Genomic DNA, 19,208 nt, shown 5'->3' with positions numbered 1-19,208 from the left:
GAATTCCCAGCTGTAGCAATGAGACAAGAAAGAAATAAAAGGCATCCAAATTGGTAAGTATTTGCTGATGACATGATACTATATATAGAAAACCCTAAAAACTCCACCAAAGAAGTATTAGAAATAATAAATGAATTCAGTAAAGCAGCAAAATACAAAATTAATATACAAAAATCTGTTGCATTTCTATGCACTAGTAAAAAACTAGCAGAAAGAGAAACTAAGAAAATAATCCAATTTAAAATTGCATCAAAAAGAATAAAATACCTAGGAATAAATTTAACCAAGGAGGTAAAAGACCCATACTATGAAAACTATAAGAAATTGATGGAAGAAATTGAAGATGACAAAAACAAATGGAAAGATGTATCCTGCTCATGGACTGGAAGAAGTAATATTGTTAAATTGTCTGTAATACCCAAAGCAATCTATATAGATTCAATTCAATCTCTATCAAAAGACCAAAAGTATTTTTCATAGAAAATAATTTCAAAATTTCTATGGAACCACAAAGGCCCCAAAGAGCCAAAACAATTTTGAGAAAGAAGAACAAAGATGGAGGTATCACAATCCCAGATTTTAAGATATACTACAAAGCTATAGTAATCAAAACAGGGCAGGGGATGGGCTACATGGATGATGGGTATTAAGGAAGGCACTTGTGTTGAGCAATGGCTGTTATATGTAAGTGATTCTACTCCAGAAACCAATATTACACTATATGTTAACTAACTAGGATTTAACTAAAAATTTGAAAAAGGAAAAGAAAAAAACATCATGGTCTGACACAAAAATAGAAAAATAGATCAACAAAACAGGATAGAGATCCCAGAAATAAACCCACACTTAATGGCCAATTAATGTACTACAAAGAATATACAATGGGGAAAAGATATCTCTTCAATAAATGGTGCTGGGAAAATAGGACATCTACAAGCAAAAGAATGAAACTGGACCACTTTCTTATAACACACACACACACACACACACACATCAAAATGGATTAAAGACTTACGTGTGAGACCTGAAACCAAAGAACTCCTAAAAGAAAACACAGGCAGTAAACTCTTAGACATTGGCCTTAGCAACATTTTTAAGGATATGGCTCCTCAGGCAAGGCAAACAAAGGCAAAAATAAACTATTAGAACTAAACCAAAATAAAATGTTTTGGCACAGTGAAGGTAACCATGAACAAAACAAGACAATAACTTAGTGAATGAAAGAAGATATTTGTAAATGGTGTATCTGATAAGCAGTTAATATGCAAAATATATAAAGAACTCATATAACCCAACACCAAATAAAACCAAATAATCCAATTAAAAATAGGCAGAGAACCTGAATAGACATTATTTTTTCAATGAAGATATACAGATATCTAACAGAAACATGAAAAGGCATTCAACATCACTAATCATCAGGGAAGTGCAAGTCAAAACCACAATGAGATACCACCCCATACCAGTCAGAATGATAGTTTCAAAAAGACAAGAAATGTCTTGGCAAGGATGTGGAGCAGAGGAAATCTTCGTGCACTGTTGGTGGGCATGTAAATTGGTACAACCACTGTGGAAAAAAGTGTGGAGGCTTTTGAAAAAATTAAAAATAGAAATACCATACAATCCAGTAGTTCCACTACTGGGTACTTACCCAAAGAAAACAAAAACACAAATTTGAAAAAAATATATGTACTTCTATGTTCATTGTGACATTATTTACAATAGTCAAGATATGGAAGTAACCCGAGTGTCCATCAATTGATAAATGAGTAAAGAAGAAGTGGTAATCAAAAAATTCCCAACAAACAAAAGTCCAGGACCAGACGGCTTCGTAGATGAATTCAAATACGAATTCAAATGTTTAAAGAAGAGTTCATACCTATTCTACTCAAACTATTCAAAAAAATAGAAGAGGAAGGAAAAATTCCAAGTTCATTCTATGAGGCTAGCATTACCCTAATAAAACAAAATACTAGCAAACTGAATCCAACAAAACATTAAAAAAATCACTCACCATGATCAAGTGGGATTTATTCCCGGGATGCAAGTAGGATTTAATATTCACAAATCAATCATCATGAGGCATCACATCAATAAGAGAAAGGATAAAAACCATATGATAATTTCAATAGATGCAGAAAAAGCATTTGACAAAGTACAATATCCATTCATGATAAAAACTTTCAACAAAGTGGGTTTAGAGGAAACATATCTCAACATAATAAAAGCTGTATATGAAAAACCCACAGCAAACATCATACTCAATGGGGAAAAAGTGAGAGCTTTTCCCTAAGGTCAAGAACAAGTAAAGGATGCCCATTCTCAAAACTTTTATTCAACATTGCTACAGCAATCAGACAACAAAAAGAAATAAAAGACATCCAAATTGGCAAGGAAGAAGTAATACTTTCCCTCTTTGCAGATGACATGATACTATATATAGAAATCCCTAAAGACTCCACCAAAAAACTACTAGAACTGATCAATGAATTCAGTAAATTTGCAGTATATAAATCAATGTACAGAAATCTATTACATTTCTATATACTAATAATGAAGTAGCAGAAAGAGAGATTAAGAAAACAATCCCATTTACTATTGCACCAAAAATAATAAATACCTAGGAATAAAGTTAACCAAAGAGGTGAAAGACCTGTACTCTGAAAACTATAAAACATTAATGAAAGAAACTAAAGATGACACAATAAAATGGAAAGACATTTCATGCTCATGGATCGGAAAAACAATTATTGTTAAAATGTCTATACTACCCAAAACAATCTTCAGATTTAGTGCAATCCCTATCAAAATACCACCAGCATTTTTCACAGAACTAGAACAAACAATCCTAAAATGTGTATGGAACTGCAAAAGACCCCAAATAACCAAAGCAATCCCAAAAAAGAAAAACAAAACTGAAGGTATCACAATTCTAGGCTTCAAGTTATATTACAAAGCTGTGGTAATCAAAATGGTATGGTACGGCACAAAAATAGACACATAGAGCAAAGAAACAAAATAGAAAGCCCAGAAATGAAGCCACAATTGTATGGTCAATGAATATTCAACAAAGCAGGAAAGAATATCCAATAGAAAAAAGACAGTCTCTTCAACAAATGGTGTTGGAAACAAAACTGGACAGCAACATGCAAAAGAATGAAACTGCATCACATTCTTACACCATGCATAAAAATAAATTCAAAATGGATTAAGAACCTAAATGTCAGACCTGAAACCACAAAAATCCTAGAAAAGAACACAGGCAGTAATTTCTGTGACATTGGCCATAGCAACATTTTTCAAGATATGTCTCCTGAGGCGAGGAAAATAAAAGCAAAAAGAAACTATTGGCACTATATCAAAATAAAAAGCTTCTGCACAGTGAATGAAACAATTAACAAAACCAAAAGGGAGCCTACAGAATGGGAAAAGATATTTCCAAGTGACATATCCAATAAAGGATTAGTATCCAAAATATATAAAAAACTTATACAACTCAACATCCAAAAACCAAATAATCCAGTTAAAAAAATGGGTAGAAGACATGAACAGACATTTCTCCAAAGAAGATATACAGATGGCCAACAGACACCTGAAAAGATGCTCAACATCACTCATCATCAGGGAAATGCAAATCAAAACTACAATGAGATATCACCTCCGACCTGTCAGAAATTGCTAAAATCAAAACACAAGAAGCAACAAGTATTGGTGAGGAAGTGGAGAAAAAGGAACCCCATGTACTGTTGGTGGGAATGCAAACTGGTGCAGCTACTGTGGAAAAGAGTATGGAGGCTCCTTAAAAAGTTAAAAATAGAACTACCTTAGGATCTAGTAATTGCACTACTGGGTATGTACCCCAAAAATAGCAAAACGTCAATTCAGAGGGATATGTGCACCCCTATGTTTATTTCAACATTATTTACAATAGATAAATTATGGAAATAGCCCCAATGTCCATTGGTAGATGAATGGATAAGAAGATGTGATACACACACACACACAAAACACACACACACACACACACACACACACTGGACTATTATTCAGCCATAAAAAAGAACACGATTTTGCCATTTGCAACAACATGGATGGATTTAGAGAGTATAATGCTAAGTGAAATAACTCAGAGAAAAACAAATACCATATGATTTCTCTCCTAATTAGAAGTTAAGAAACAAAACAAGCAAAGGAAAGAAGAGAGAGAGACAAACCAAGAAACAGACTCTTCAGTATACAGAACACACTGATGGTTACCAGAGTGGAGGTGAGTGGGGGGATGGGTGAAATAGGTGATGGGGATTAAAGAGCACACTTACCATCATGTGCCCTGAGTAATGTATAGAATTGTTGAATCACCATATTATACACCTGGAAGCTAATATAATGCTGTCTGTTAACTATAACTGGAATTAAAATTAAAAACTTAAAAAAAGAAGTGGTATGTGTATATATATTAAATTAAATTTTATACATATATATGTATATATACACAATGTAATATTATTGAGCCATAAAAAGGAATGAGATCTTGCCATCTGTAACATCATCAGTGCACCTAGTGGCTATTATTCTAAGTGCAATAAGTCAGACAGAGAAAGACAAATACCAGATGATTTAACTTTTACGTGGAATTTAAAAAAATAAATGAACAAACAAACTAAAAACAGAAATATACTCATAAAAACAAAGAACAAGCTGGTGATTGCCAGAAGGGAGCAGGGCTGGGGAATGGGAAAAAAAAATTTACAATATGCAAGGGAGTATAACATGTCTATACACTGTATGAAGTGAGAAAATTATACCACACATTGCTACATACCTTATTACATATTTACTTACGCAGTTCAGAAAAACTCCCTTCTCCAACCTTACCTGTCTCCATCTTCCTCCTACCCTCAGTTTTAGAGTCAGAATTATGTAAAGGGTGAGTAAAGGGAATCAAATGCATTTGCTTGACTTACAAGGACAGAAATTGGATTTTAAATATTCTTTGTTGAATTATATAAAGTGAATGAATTATGTATCTATTGTTTTCTATAACTTCCAATTATTTGTTTTATCCAACAAGTGATATTGCTTCTCTTAAGTTTTCTAAAATTGGCTTGCCTTGAGTGTCATACTATTATCTATTGTGGAACATATTTGAAATAAGGCTTTGAGGGTAAATAGTGTACTTGTTTTTTTATGACTATTTTACAGTCACTTCTAAATTGAAATGTACTTGCAAACAGAAACTTTAAAGAATCGATGCATCCGTGAAAATATTAAGGGAGTTCTGGACTTTCTCACTTTTGGAATTAGAAAGTCATTTAAAGTGTGTGTGTGTGTGTGAGAGAGAGAGAGAGAGAGAGAGAGGGAGAGAGTATGCGTGTTTTACAAATTGTGTGAAATTGAAGTTAACTAGAAACGGTGACGATTAAGATTTCTCAATTAAATCTAAATTCTCTCTGTTATTTTTCAGCCTTTCTAAGACAGAGAAACTTAAATGCCTTTATTTCTGAGGTTCTAAGCAAGTTTCCATGGTAGGAGAAAAGTCTATATAGCTATATAGCTGTGTTTTTTAAAAATTTTCTTGGTCACATGTGTTCATTAACAGCAAAAAATTCTGCCTGGGTGGCTCAGTCGGGTGACCGTTGGACTCTTGGTTTTGGCTCAGGTCATGATCTCAGGGTCCTGGGATCCAGCCCCGCAAGGACTGGCTCCATGCTCAGCAGGGAGTCTGCTTGGAGATTCTCTCCCTCTGTCCCTCCTCTCTCTCTCTCTTTGTCTCTCTCTCTCAAATAAATAAATAAATCTTTAACAGCAAAAATTGAATGAAAGAGTTCTATACAGAAGAATAACCTAGGACTAACTGACTTAAACCCTGCCCCTTCTGTCATTGATTAACATTTCAGGACAATCTATACATACCAGATACCACTCACTCAAAATGAGTCAAGATAACTTTCTGAGAGTTATGAAGTCCAAATGTTCTGTGATGTTTTTTGGTACTTACTTAATAGCTACCTTTAAGCAATTTACTTGCAGTAGGCTTATCTGACTGGGTGAAGTCTGAAGTCTACTAGAATAGTAAATGTATATATCCTCAATATTTATTTCCGGAGCTATCTAATGAAATGTCATTCTTTCTTTAAACATATATCAAATTATTCGCATCTAAAATTGTGATGCATGTTTCTAATAACCATATCACTATTATTTGAGCATCAATTAAAATCACTTTTGTTATAAAGATTCCTATTTTAAATATGCATATATAAGAAGTCCTTTTTACATGTCTGTTCTGCTGTTGGAGCTGCTTGCCATTTGTGCTACTTAGTATCACTTGATAAGATTGATTCAAAAGCAGAGGGTACCTCTTCCTCATGCAAATGTGAAGATTCTTTCTTAATGGCTAATATTTAGCAGAGGCCTGAGTTAGAGAACTGAGTATTGGTTCTAGGTCTTCCACTCACCAATTCTATGACTTTGAGTGGATGAATCAGTTTCTTTTCCTTAAAAATGAACCAAGGTAAAAATACAAATTAAAGTACTATTGAAGTGTCACTCTCAATTATGATGAACAGGGTTTGTCATTATTGTTCCTTTAAGTGCTACACAGATACAATGCAATATTATATTTTAAGTACTGTAAAATGTAATATATCATCAAAACTATTTATTTGTGGGGTGGGAGGATTGAATGCATATAAGGTTATTCTATGCAAAGGTATTTCCCAAAACTTGTATTCAAAGATCGGAAACACTGACCATATATAGAAATGAACAGTTCATTTAGTCCACGTTACTCCTAGCCAGTAAATTCTCCGAGGGCTGCTACAATTTTTACCATAATCACTATTTTACTCTAGTATCTGGTATGATGCCTAACATATAGTAGTTATTAAATATACACACACACATTATATATACAATAATTGACTTGTCAGATGAATACACCTGTGAGTGAAAGAGGAAAAACTTTCCTTTCTCAATGTAGATATAGAGGTGGAGGATAAGGTTGGGGGTGAGGGTGTAAGTGAAAAATGAGACCAGTTGGTAGAACCAAGAGGAAATTAGTAAACTTAACTTTTTAAAAACATGCTCAAAAAGAGAAATATCTATATTGGTAATAGAGATTTCTTTATAATGAGACATGCTTAACAAAGGCTGATGGCCACCTGCCATGGCTATATTAGAAGGACTCACTGAGCTGGTTGGGATGGGGTACAAGGTAACATCTATGATCCTTTCCAAGTGTCAATGTATTTCAAACCACAATTAAAAAAAAAAAACCTCTTTGGATATTAGATAATTAAGATATTTGAAAAATTAGCTGGTCAGTTTAGTTAATATAATTGATTTTGTCATTGTATATACCAATCCCAAGAGCATTTTCTATATCTGACAATTTTGCATGACTTATCATGGCATGAAGCAAAGAAATAAACTAGATTGTTAGGAAAGTGTAAGTACTACCTCTTTTTTATAAGCAGTAGTCTTGTTTGTTATTTAGTGAATTGGAGCTTCCGGATGGGCATGCTGTCACATGACTAAATATTTTGTTGAAGAATTGACAGGGACCGGGGACTTTATGAACATGACTTCTCTTGACTTTAAAATCTTTCAAAAGATGCCTTTTGCCATCATAAGTGTTCTGGAGATAAAAGAGGGAGCTGGCTGACAACAAGCTGAGAGAAGCAGTCATTAGTTCTAAATGCTAAGTAATGGAGCATAGCATTTTCCATCAAGAACCGCCAGGAGAAATGGCCCTTAAAATATCTACAGTGTCAAGTAACATAAATGAATAATTATCACGTGATAGATCCATAAAGTGGGTGCACAGAGGTTGTTTGGTATGACTGTAGTCTGCTCAAAATTCAGAGGGAATGACACTCATTCTTATTTAGGATTAGACTTTTACATACATGTCAGGGTTAACTCATAATAGTCAAACTACAATGAAATGTAGTCCTCATGAAATGATTCAGTTAAATGCGGTATTAAAAACTACAGTCATTAAAAAAAAAAAAAAACCCACAGTCATTAAGTAAGATAGGTGAGAGGAACTTTAGAGATCAAAACCCTTTTTATCTCATATTTCAGGTAACAAACCTGAAGCTGTGATCGATTAAGTGGCTGGGGTAAGTTCATGTAGTAGGTTTTTAACAGGTCTATTTGTCTTTAGTCTCAACCCAATACACCTTTAACTATTACATAGCAATTTACTAAAAGGTTAATATGGTTAATTAAACAGCCTGAATTAACTAAATGACATATTTCGGTATAACAGGGGAAACTGGCCTTGCTCATTTGATCAATGACTATTTTAAGCTTAAACTTTTGTTGAAAAAAAGCTTTGTACTTCTCAACAACCCTAGAAATTTTTTGTGTATACAGTAGCAGGCATTTGTATCCTACAGATTATCCAGAAGATAAATCTGTTGACCTATGAATATACAGGTGTTAGCGGTTGTGATGTCATGTGTGGGACATACTTGGACATCACAATATGACGTTTCTTCCAAATTGCTGGACTTGTGGTTATATGTGGAGCTTTTGATCTTTTTTCTCAGGGTTAGAGTGAATAATAACACAGCAGACTTTGTAAACTAACATGATTCTTTCTCCTCCTGACCCCATCATTGACAAAACTGAAGGAAGCCACAGAATTCATTTTTCTATTTGTTGAAACTCACTAATTTTTTTAGAGAAAAAAAAAAAAGCTCGAAGCAAAACAAGATGAAACACACCTGACCCTTGAGAAAACAAGTATACAACCTGATAACAATGAAGTGTGACTAGAAAATAATGAGTCAACTGAACTTAAAAGAAATGAACTAGGTCTGTACGTGTCAACAAGGATATAGTTTAAAAATATAGTGTTAAGGGTGACAACCCTCTCAGGTCTCCCCCCTCCTCAGGAGCTTTGTACTATCACTGCTATCACTCAACAAACCCTGCTTAGCTGCCTACCATTCTGTCTGGTCTACTTCATTCTTCACAGTGGTGTGACCAAGAACCATGGCACCAACAGAGAAATAAAATCCTGTAACATTTATGGGCGCTCGTCCTGGATCTCCACCATTGTTAAGGACAACTAACTGTGAGTAGTGGGCAGCAAGTCTCTCTCTCTCTCTCTCCCCATTTTGTTTGTTGAAACTATGGGTGCACATCAGCCATGTAAGAGCAATTAGTACAGCTCTCATTCTCAAGTCTCATGTGACAGGCTCTCTGGGCTCCTTTCTGACTGATCCCCCAGCAGAAGTTGGGAATGTCGGCTTGGTAAGGACTCAAAACTCCTTTTGGGCCAGATCACCGGATGTGAGGGACCTAGGGAAAACTGAGCAGCAATTGAAGGGCCTGACCACGGCTACCCTTGGGGCACCCAAAGGCTCCTGGAGGGACCTGGTTCCTTACTTGCCTATCCGGGCATCCAGAGAGAAATCCCTCCACTACTCTTTTCTCAGCCGATTCTTCCTGTAGGAGAATGAGTGAGAAAGCCCTGGACAGTCCCCCAGACATTCTCTTGCGAGTGGTTCAGGTGGCCTTCATGCGATCTCACTCACAGTTCCCTGTTACTGCGAGGAACAGTCTCCTGTTTCTGACTCCTCCTATCCTGGCATTACTAGGACACTTGAACTGGCTACACCACCTATGTGAAGGAATGGCCAAGCAGGGCAAAAGAACTAAGATCTAAGGGACCTCCCAGGGAGGGGTGGATTTCCTCATCCTGGGTGCCCCATCTTGTCCCTCCGTGTGGCTACACCAGACAGAACAATTCTACTAAAAGATGATTAGGTGGCTATGCCAGACAGAACAACTCTACTAAAAAAAGTCTAGTATATCCATTGACTTCTAAGGGAGTCTTAAGGGTGGGGGAAACCAGGGTTGCTCTCCAGAGGTAGGGCCGGGCCTGGGTAAGTGCGACTACTCCCAGCACCTCAAAGAGAAGACAGGGGCTTTGGCTGTCAGTTGTGTGAGTAGCTAGGGCCACACATCAGGAAAAGATGAGGAGGAACTGAGGTGGGAGACTCCTTTTCCTCTCTTCTTGTAGATAGGTAATTCCCTGACCAAGACACTTACTCCTTTAGAGTCCCTTCCTGGCATTATAGGCTATAGGAAGAGTATCAGACCTATAAATCACTCAATATCATTTACTCTGATGCCTTCCTGGTTTTAACTGAACTAAGGCAACTCATTTTCTTTTGTTCTGGGTCATGGCCACAATACAAGTTGAAGGATGAGACATGGCCACCTGATGGACTTTGCCTTCCTGGTTTTAGCTGGGAAAAGGCGACTCATTTTCTTTTGTTCTGATCTCAGCAATGTAGGATTGATCCCAGTCTCCTGACTGCTCTCTTCCCTCCTGCTCCCCCCACCGGCCCCCGCAGTGCGGGAGACAGCAAAGGAACACCACATCCACATCGGAAGTTGATAGGCAAGTGGAGTCTGCAGGGGAATCTCCACCCCTGGTTCCATCCTTCCTAGGGTAAGGTTCCCATACACCTTACGGATCCCACAACTTTCTTTTGTTGGAAAGGTTTTTTGGACATAACAGGACACTGTCGCTCATGGATACCAGGATATGGAGAAATAGCATGCACCCTCTATCGTTTGATCAAGGACACCCATACCTGTCCTGCCCTATCCTGGAACCTCTACCTGTGCTTGAGGGCTTTACCCTCTGCAAGAACAGGTAGTGCTGGAAGGGGGACCAAGGGGAGGTGCTGTTATAAGACCTGAGATGAAGGGGGCCTCAAAGTTTTCCAAACTTGGATGTAATGCTCTTGTTAAATCAAACCCTCTCTGAAGCAGTAAAACATGGGATTCTGGCCACTGCTAAAAGATATGGGAATCAAGGGACAGATGAGCCCATGGGTGGCTTCAATTTCTAACTGGAGCCCAGGCTGTACCTCCTCAAGACCGCAACTGGGATCCTCTCAAGACCCCAATTGGGACCCTAACAATCCCCTTGGAAACTGGTATTGCCATCACTTCTAAGCCTTCACCATAGAGAGAATGAGCAGTATGAGGGCTTCTCCCTCATTCATTTAAAGGGTTTATGGCTATAATTGGAACCAACTGTGGTTGGTCTACCTTGGGACGGAGACTTTTAGGGATATTCCCAAGCATCTGCCGAAACTTCCCCTTTGTTTGGGGGAAATTCCCTGTCTCCTCTGGCCTGACATGGACCGCATATTTCCACTTTGGTGGAAAAAACATGGTGTCTGTTCATCTGTCAGAGCTGACGAGGTTTAGAGCCAGGAATGATTTTGTCTAGGTTTGCTGAAGGTCATATAAGCTTGCATTAAAATGGCAGTTAATCTTGTCTATCTCAAAGTTTTCATGGGTAATTGTTAAGAAAGTTTTGCTTGGATGATAAATGGGGTTACGTGTAGGTCTTTTCCAAATAGGCTTAATGCCTGAGAACCCTTAGGTAGAGATATTAACTCTCATGTTAATATCTAGGATATCATCAAAGGATATCTAGGTCTGTTGGTAAATTAACTGTCAACCCAAACTCAGGAAGAAAACCCAACAGTTTTCTTAGATTGAGAGAGGCTCTCATTATATACACAGCTATCTCCCTCTGTTCTCCTGAGGCTGAGATCATTCTTAAAGACCCAATCTGCCCCAGATATTTGGAAAAAATTGCAAAAGTTGACTGTTGGCCCTGAGGGGACCCTAGAAGAGCTCTTACGAGCTGCCAGCGGGTCTTTTACAATTGGGACCAAGAGGAGAGTGAGGAATAGAAGCTAAAGAGGAAGGCTGAGGCTTTGGTTATGGCCTTGCATGCCGTTGCCAGCTCAGCCTTCCAAGGCTCTGGCACCAAATGCCATCTCTCTGGCCACCCAGGACACCGGAAGTGAGAATGCTTCCAGTGGCAAAAACCAAGGCCCTGTAACGCTTGTCCCACTTGTGGAGGGGGTCACTGGAAATCTGAATGCCCTTGGGGACCTCAATCTGCAAGGGCTCAGGTGGCCAGTGCCCCTGATCGAGACTGATGGGGCCTGTGGTGGCTTCTCCAAAACAGTTCACTATAGGGAACCCAGAGCCTCAGCTGATTTTGGAAATAGAAGGAAAACCAGTCAATTTCCTTCTTGATACTGGAGCCACCTTTTCTGTTCTACTCTCCGCCCTGGCCCAGCCGTCCAGCCGCAGTGTTGTCATTAAGGGCGTCCCTGGGTGACCCATGGCCAAATTTTTGCTCACCTTCTGGGATGTACTTGGGGAGATCTAATCTTCTCTCACTCTTTCGTAATGCCTGAGAGCCCCATACCTCTCTTAGGTAGAAATACTTACTCTCGTACTGATAGCCCCTGGGCAGACTAGCAATTGCCTCCCCTTGATAGAGGCTGATATTAATCCCCAGGTCTGGACAACTCAGGCTGAAATGGGTTGGCCTTTATAGCAGTGCCCGTTCCCATACACCTTACGGATCCCACAACTTTCTTTTGTTGGAAAGGTTTTTTTGGGCATAACAGGACACTGTCGCTCGTGGATACCAGGATATGGAGAAATAGCCTGCGCCCTCTATCGTTTGATCAAGGACACCCAGATGGCTGGTACCCATCTATTAAGGCTCAGAGCCTCAGCTTAAAGTCTTCCTACCATGAGGGCTAACAACTTGTATGTGACAGAAAGAAAGGGAATGTCCTTGGGCCTCCTAATCCAGGCCTGGGGAGCAGCTCAACAGCTGGTGGGATATTTAAGCAAAGAGCTGGATCCAGTGGCTTGTGGCTGGCCAGCATGTCTTAGGGCACTGGCCGCCCTCTTGACTCCCTTAAGCTATGAAACTAACTCTGGGACAGGAAGAACGTGTGACATTTGCCAGAAGAATAACCCGTTCTCCCATCCGCAAAAACCCAGAGGCATACAGTGAGTAGAAAGTTAGCCTGGGGAAGACTTCACACATGCCTAAAATGCATGGTACAGGTGTCTCCTGGTTTGGGGAGATACATTCATGCACAGGGTTGAGGCCTTCCCCTACAGAACCAAAAAAACCCTCAAAAGTGATAAAGGCACTAATAAATCCCTCAGTTTGGACTTTCCCAGTCCCTTCAGAGTGATAACAGAGTATCCAAGGTTTTGGGCACTATCACTTACACTGTGTCTGAAGACCTCAATCTTTGGAAAAGTGAAGTAGCCCAAGAAGCAAGTCAAAATTGGGTGTCCCTACTCCCTATTGCCTTACTCCAAATTAGGAACACCCCCAAGAAAAAGGGGTTGAGCCCCTTCGAGATCTTATATGGGAGACTCTTCTTTGTAAATGACCTGCTGATAGACAAGGAAGAATTTGATTTGATAAATCATTTCATTCCTCTTGTAAGGAGCTTCCCAACTCCTAGCCCCAGAATAAACAGCCTGTTCCATTTCACCCGGGGGAACTAACTGCCTGTAGAGCTGGTCTGGGAAGGCCCGCATACAGTGATTTTAGCCACTCCAACAGCAGTCAAAGTGCCTGGATCCACCATTGAGAGTCAAACCCTTGTCCCCAATGGCGCCTAAAAACAAGAAACCAAAATCCCTCTGTGAACCCAGGGAGGACCTCAAACTAGTCTTGAAGCAACAAGACACAGATAAGTCTTCTTAAATGTTACTTTCCCTATATCCCATCAAAATCATAATCCTTATTGCATTCCTTTCGCCGGTCCTCTCCTCACAGTATGTGGGGAGTTCACTAAAACATCTTCTATCTCTTTGCTGGACCCCTGTTATACTTGGTCTGCATTGTGCTTTGGGCCTTGCCTCCTAATACTGTAACCTGATTTATATCTTCCAGAATAAAGGTCATCAAACTCCAAATGGTGATTCAGATGGAGTCTCTCATGGACGTCAAACCAGACCTCTACAGGGGACCCCTTGATAGATCAGGGCGAGAGGAACCCTGACGGCAGCTCCATCCAATGCCCCTGACCAGCAGGAAGTAGCTACAATCAGTTGTCCCCTTTCTTCCCTAACAGCAGTTAGGGTTAACTCTTCAGAGAGGGGGAATGATGAAGGATAGCTGGAAGGCCGGCAGGCAGGGACAAGGGCCCTCCACCCCCCCCCGCCATAAGACAAAATCACCCTTAAAGGATTTTATACCACCCTGGAAGGAGCCTCCATCCTTTCCCATGTGATAGATAGGGGACTATAACATGATTGGAAGGCAGGCACAGGGAGGGTTAATCAGATTAAAGCAGCCCGCTAACAAGCCCATAAAAACCCCTAGACTTAGAAACTCCAGTGGTAACCCTCTGGGGTCCCCTCTCTCCTTGGGAGCTTTGTACTATCACTTTGTTATCGCTCAATAAACCTTGCTTTGCTGCCCACCAAAATACATATATATATGTATATATATTTATCATTTATATTTATAATTTATATTTATATACATATATAAAATACTAATAAAAAGAGGCAAGTAACAAAAATATTATTATTTATGTATGTCATTTGTTGTCATTTATATTGTCATTTAAAATATAAATCACAAAACAATATTACATTTTTAATGGATACTTTTACTATGAAAAGGTGCAGAATAATATTAGAAGTACATGAACCAAGTTCATAATACTCAGACAGACAAAGCGGGGTCCAGATAAAATCTAAAAAAGGTTTTGCAACCTTTTATAATATTCTAAATTAAAAAGGGAATACATCACATGTAGTCATATCTATATGTTCATTCAGATATATACTATATAGAATTATGTATAGTGATTATAGAATATGTTTCAGATGGATGGATAGACAAATAGCTATGACTAAGGTTTTAGTCTCTGCAACCAGACTTGCTGAGCTTAAATCCCTCTGCCTCTAGCTGTGTGATTTTGGACAAGTTAACTAACTGCTCTGAACTTCTATTTCCTCATTTTAAAATGCTGATGATATTAGCACTAACTTCATTGGCTTATTGTGAGTTTCAATTAATTTATATATTTAAGTGTTTAGAACAGTGACTGGAATATGGCAATTCACAAATATTGTATACAATCATCATTTTACAAAAAGAAGAAAAAGCCCTGGTGGCAAATAGAATAAGTATGAATAGTGGTTACTTCTGATTTGTGAAATACAACTGTATGGTAGCTTGAAGTATTGTTCACAAATATTCATTGCCCTTTTCTAGGAGATGATGAGACTTCTCCATTTCCTTGCCGTCTGTCTTCACCTTGTGATTTGCCTTGGTCAATGAAATGGGAGGAAAATTAACATGTATCTTCTGAGCACAATTTTGAAAAACCAGTATGTGATCCACATTTAATGTTTAAATTATAATAAATCTATGAGGCTTGTAAATGTTAAAATTACAATAAATCTATTTGTTCCTTAACAAATATAACTCTCACCCATTTTTTCCCAGCAAACTTGGTTGGGTATCAGGCACAACAGACTTGAGCTAGGTACTTCGGATGCAAAGAAATACATTCCAATCTCTGTTCCCAATGTGTAGATAATGTGGGGGAGGGAAGTAGTTATGCTTACAAATAAGTAAATTAAGACATATATTTAAAACATGACATTAAGTGCATTTTTTCTAACGGTCTCATACTTTCCTGAGGTTCAATAGGAAGGACAATGGGTGACAGGTGAACAGGAAAATCCAAATAACAGGTTATCCTGATAGGTGGTCCCCAAGCTGGCTCTGCAATCAGTAGCCCATTACGCACCTCCAAATAAGATTATTTGTAAAGAGGCGGCCAGAGATCGGGGAGAGGAGATCGGCGAGGTTTTCCTTGAAGAGAATTGTTAGAAAAGGGTGTTCCTCCCCTTTCCCCGAACCCTACCCCCCACCACCTCAAGACAAGTGAAAGCAGCACTCAAAGACCAGCTTGAAAAGCTTGACAAGACACCTGATGGGTCTGATGGGATAGTGACTCCAGCGATTCTTGCCAACAAACCATCTCTGTGAGAAGCTGGCTGAAGGGGTTTGGCTTGCAGAGCAAAGACAGAACAACATAATAGGAGCAGTATGCAATTCTAGAGTTTAGAAAGACAAAGGGAGTGGGATTTTCGGGTGGGAAAAGAGATTCTGAGAGAGAGCAGAACTCAGTCATCTGAAAAGACCCCAGCGCCAAAGGAGGGACCTGATGGCGTGAAGTGACTCTGGCAGTCCACCAGGGGGCGCACTGCTCCTGCAAGCGACCGGTGCAGTGGTGGGTGGCTGCGAGATTAGGATACCGGCAAACGACAGGCAGTAACACCTGAAGGGGATCAGAGTATGCCTCCCTAAAATATGCCATTTTGGAATAATGATTATTTTAACCTGAAGACATTTAAGAATCAACAGATGCAAAAAAAATAATAATAAAAGGTTTCTTTGAAAAATCCATCACCTGACTAAAAGCAGCAATTTCTGGGAAATAAGGCTACCATAAATTCCTCTTCAGGGCATATCTACCTCTAGAGGGGGAGTACATGGATCAAACCTACTTCAAATCCCTTCTCCAGAGGAGTTTTATGGCCCTGAGGAAATGGAAAGACCACTTAGACCTACCTGTACAGACAAACACTATCATATTTGTTTTCCCATCATCTACTAAGTTAAGTATATAAACCCCAAATTCTAACCATCCCTTGGTTTACTTATCACTGAGTTTCTCCTGGGTGTATTGGTGCTGTGTGAAAAAACGGTTTCCTTTTCTCCAGTTAATCTGTCTTTTGCCAGTTTAAGGGCAGGGCCCTATCCTCTGAATTTAGGCGGATAAAGGAAACTGGTTTTTTTTCATCCTCTACCTATCCCAGAGATTAAAGGGGCAGAATCTGGACATCTGTCACACAAGTGCCAGGCCAGAGAGACTTGGCCTTCTCTGCAAATCCTCCTTCTCTCCAGTGCCTGACTCAGAGTGCTACTAGTGAGTGGGTGGGAGGGGAAGACACAGAGACAAGGAAAGGGTAAGAGCCACCTCCATCCCTCCACAGTCGAGCCCCAGGTGAAACAGGGAGTATGTAGTTTTACATTAGTCCAGACTGGCTTTTCTTCTTCCTGTGAAGAAATTATTCACATGAAGTGAACAATGCTAAGTGTACAACTAGATGACTTTTATATATCTCTACATGTGCATAACCACCACTCTGATCTGCTGAGTAAATAGCCATTAAACTGATCTCTTTCACTCTAGATGGCTAACTCCTCTTGACTTTACACAAATGGAATCAGAGTATCCAATCTTTGTATCCAGCCTTCTTTCCCTAGATAATATGTCTGTGAGTGTCATCCAGGATGTTGTATGTATCAGTGGCACTTTTTTATTGTTGTAATGAATAAAACTGCTATGAACATGTTTGTACAAATGTTTCTCTCAGCGGCCTGCCCAGGAGAGCTGCTGAGTCATAGAAGACCACATTTAACATTAGCAGATGCTGTCAAATAATTTCCCTAAGTGATGTGAAAATTTACACTGTAATTAGCAGACTTGGAGAATTTCAGTTGCTCTACTTCTTCACTTTAAAATTTTTATATTTGATAGTCTTTTAAATTTGAGCTATTTTGTAGTGGGAACATATTGCATTTCCCCAATAAGTGATGATGTTGAACACTTTTTTATGCATAATGATCATTGCTTTGTAAATGTGTGTCTGCACGCACTTGTGTATATTCTCTGCTAATCCTTTGGCCATTTTGACCATTTTTATTGCCATTTGTCTTTTGTATTTATTTATAGTTCTTTATATACTGAGGATATAAATCCTTAGTCGGATATATAGATATAAAATCGTAATATTTTCCCCAGTGTATGGGTTGGCTTTTCATTCTCTTAGTGGTCTTTTGATGAACAGAAATTCTTAATTTTAGAGAATTCTATTTTAACAATTATGATTAGTCATTTTGTGTACTGGTTAGAAAGTCTTTGTCTATCCCAAGGTCACAAAACTAATCTATATTTTCTTCCAGAGGCTATATTATTTTATATTTCTCACTGTGGTGTTAGATCCAGAGCAAATTAATCTTTGTGTAGTATATGAAGAGGCATCCAAATAAATTTTCCCCTTGTAGATATTGAATCGATCCAGCACCTTTTATTGAAAAGATCATTCTACCACATTGAGTCATAGTAGCACCTTTGTCAAAAATCAGGTCTGTTTCTGGACTATTCTGTTTCATTGTTTTATATGTCCATCCTTGTCTAATGCCATATTGTCTGACTTATTTTAGCTTTATGGTAAAGTTTGATATTGATAATGCAAATCCTCAAATTTTGTACTTCAAAAATATTTTGGTTATTTTAGAACCTTGGTATTTTCAAGTAAATATTTAAATAGCTTTAGATAAGACTTTTAATTAATGAAAATGAGACATTTGATGTCTTAACAAGACCAGAAAAATTCTGGAATCTCTTTAACATAAACATAAAACATAACATAAAACAAATTTGAAAGTTAGTGAATAAAATAAGTACTACTTTTTACTTGTACCCCATCAAGTCCAGCTCATTCGATAACAAAATTGTAATAATATCACAAATCTCACAGGAAAATTGTATATAATTAGCTATATATTTGAAGAGAAGGAAGAAAATATTACAACTCTGAGTACTTATGAGGTATAAATAAGCCTTGAGGTATAAATAAGCCTCAACAAACAACTAAACTGTAAAAGAAATTTATTTTATGAAATAAGATATAAGGAATATGAGAGAAAAATATAGGAAATGTAATCAGTAGAACTTAACAAAGGGCAGAGAAGTCTCCATTACAGAACCATTTTACTGTTATTCAAAATGAAGACTAAGAGCTTCCAGGTCAAGATGGCAACATAGGCAGATCCTGAACTCACCTCCTCCACAGATGCACTAAGTCTATACCTATTTATAGAGCAATTCATCTTGAAGAAGAATTGAGGGCTGACTGAACAGCTTCTGCATAACAAAAGATAGAGAAGCCACATGAAGAAAGGCAAGAAAGACAGAAGAAACTCCCACTCCTAATGCTGAGAACTGCAGTTGGGAGGATAGTACTGAGGGACTCAGAGCAGATTCATCTGCCTTGGGGCACAGGAAAAAAAAGCCATGGTTTAAAAGAGCAACTAGAATATAAAGCAACTAGCCCTAGAACCCTGCCAAATGTGGGGGAGCTACTAGAACTCTCTCCAGGCCAGAGGGGGCTGCCAAATGCTGTAGTTATATTCCCCCTACACCTTCATAGTGCCGACAGGAGTAGGATCTGGGTGCCCTAGCCAGCTTATTCCCTCAGTGAGCCCCGAGCCCCTGGCTCACACCAGCCCAAGCTGTCCC

This window comes from Leptonychotes weddellii, chromosome 3 (assembly GCF_054177405.1).
Source record: "Leptonychotes weddellii isolate Sample4059 chromosome 3, ASM5417740v2, whole genome shotgun sequence".
NCBI classification, from domain to species: Eukaryota; Metazoa; Chordata; class Mammalia; order Carnivora; family Phocidae; genus Leptonychotes; species Leptonychotes weddellii.
This window is presented reverse-complemented; position numbering follows the sequence as displayed.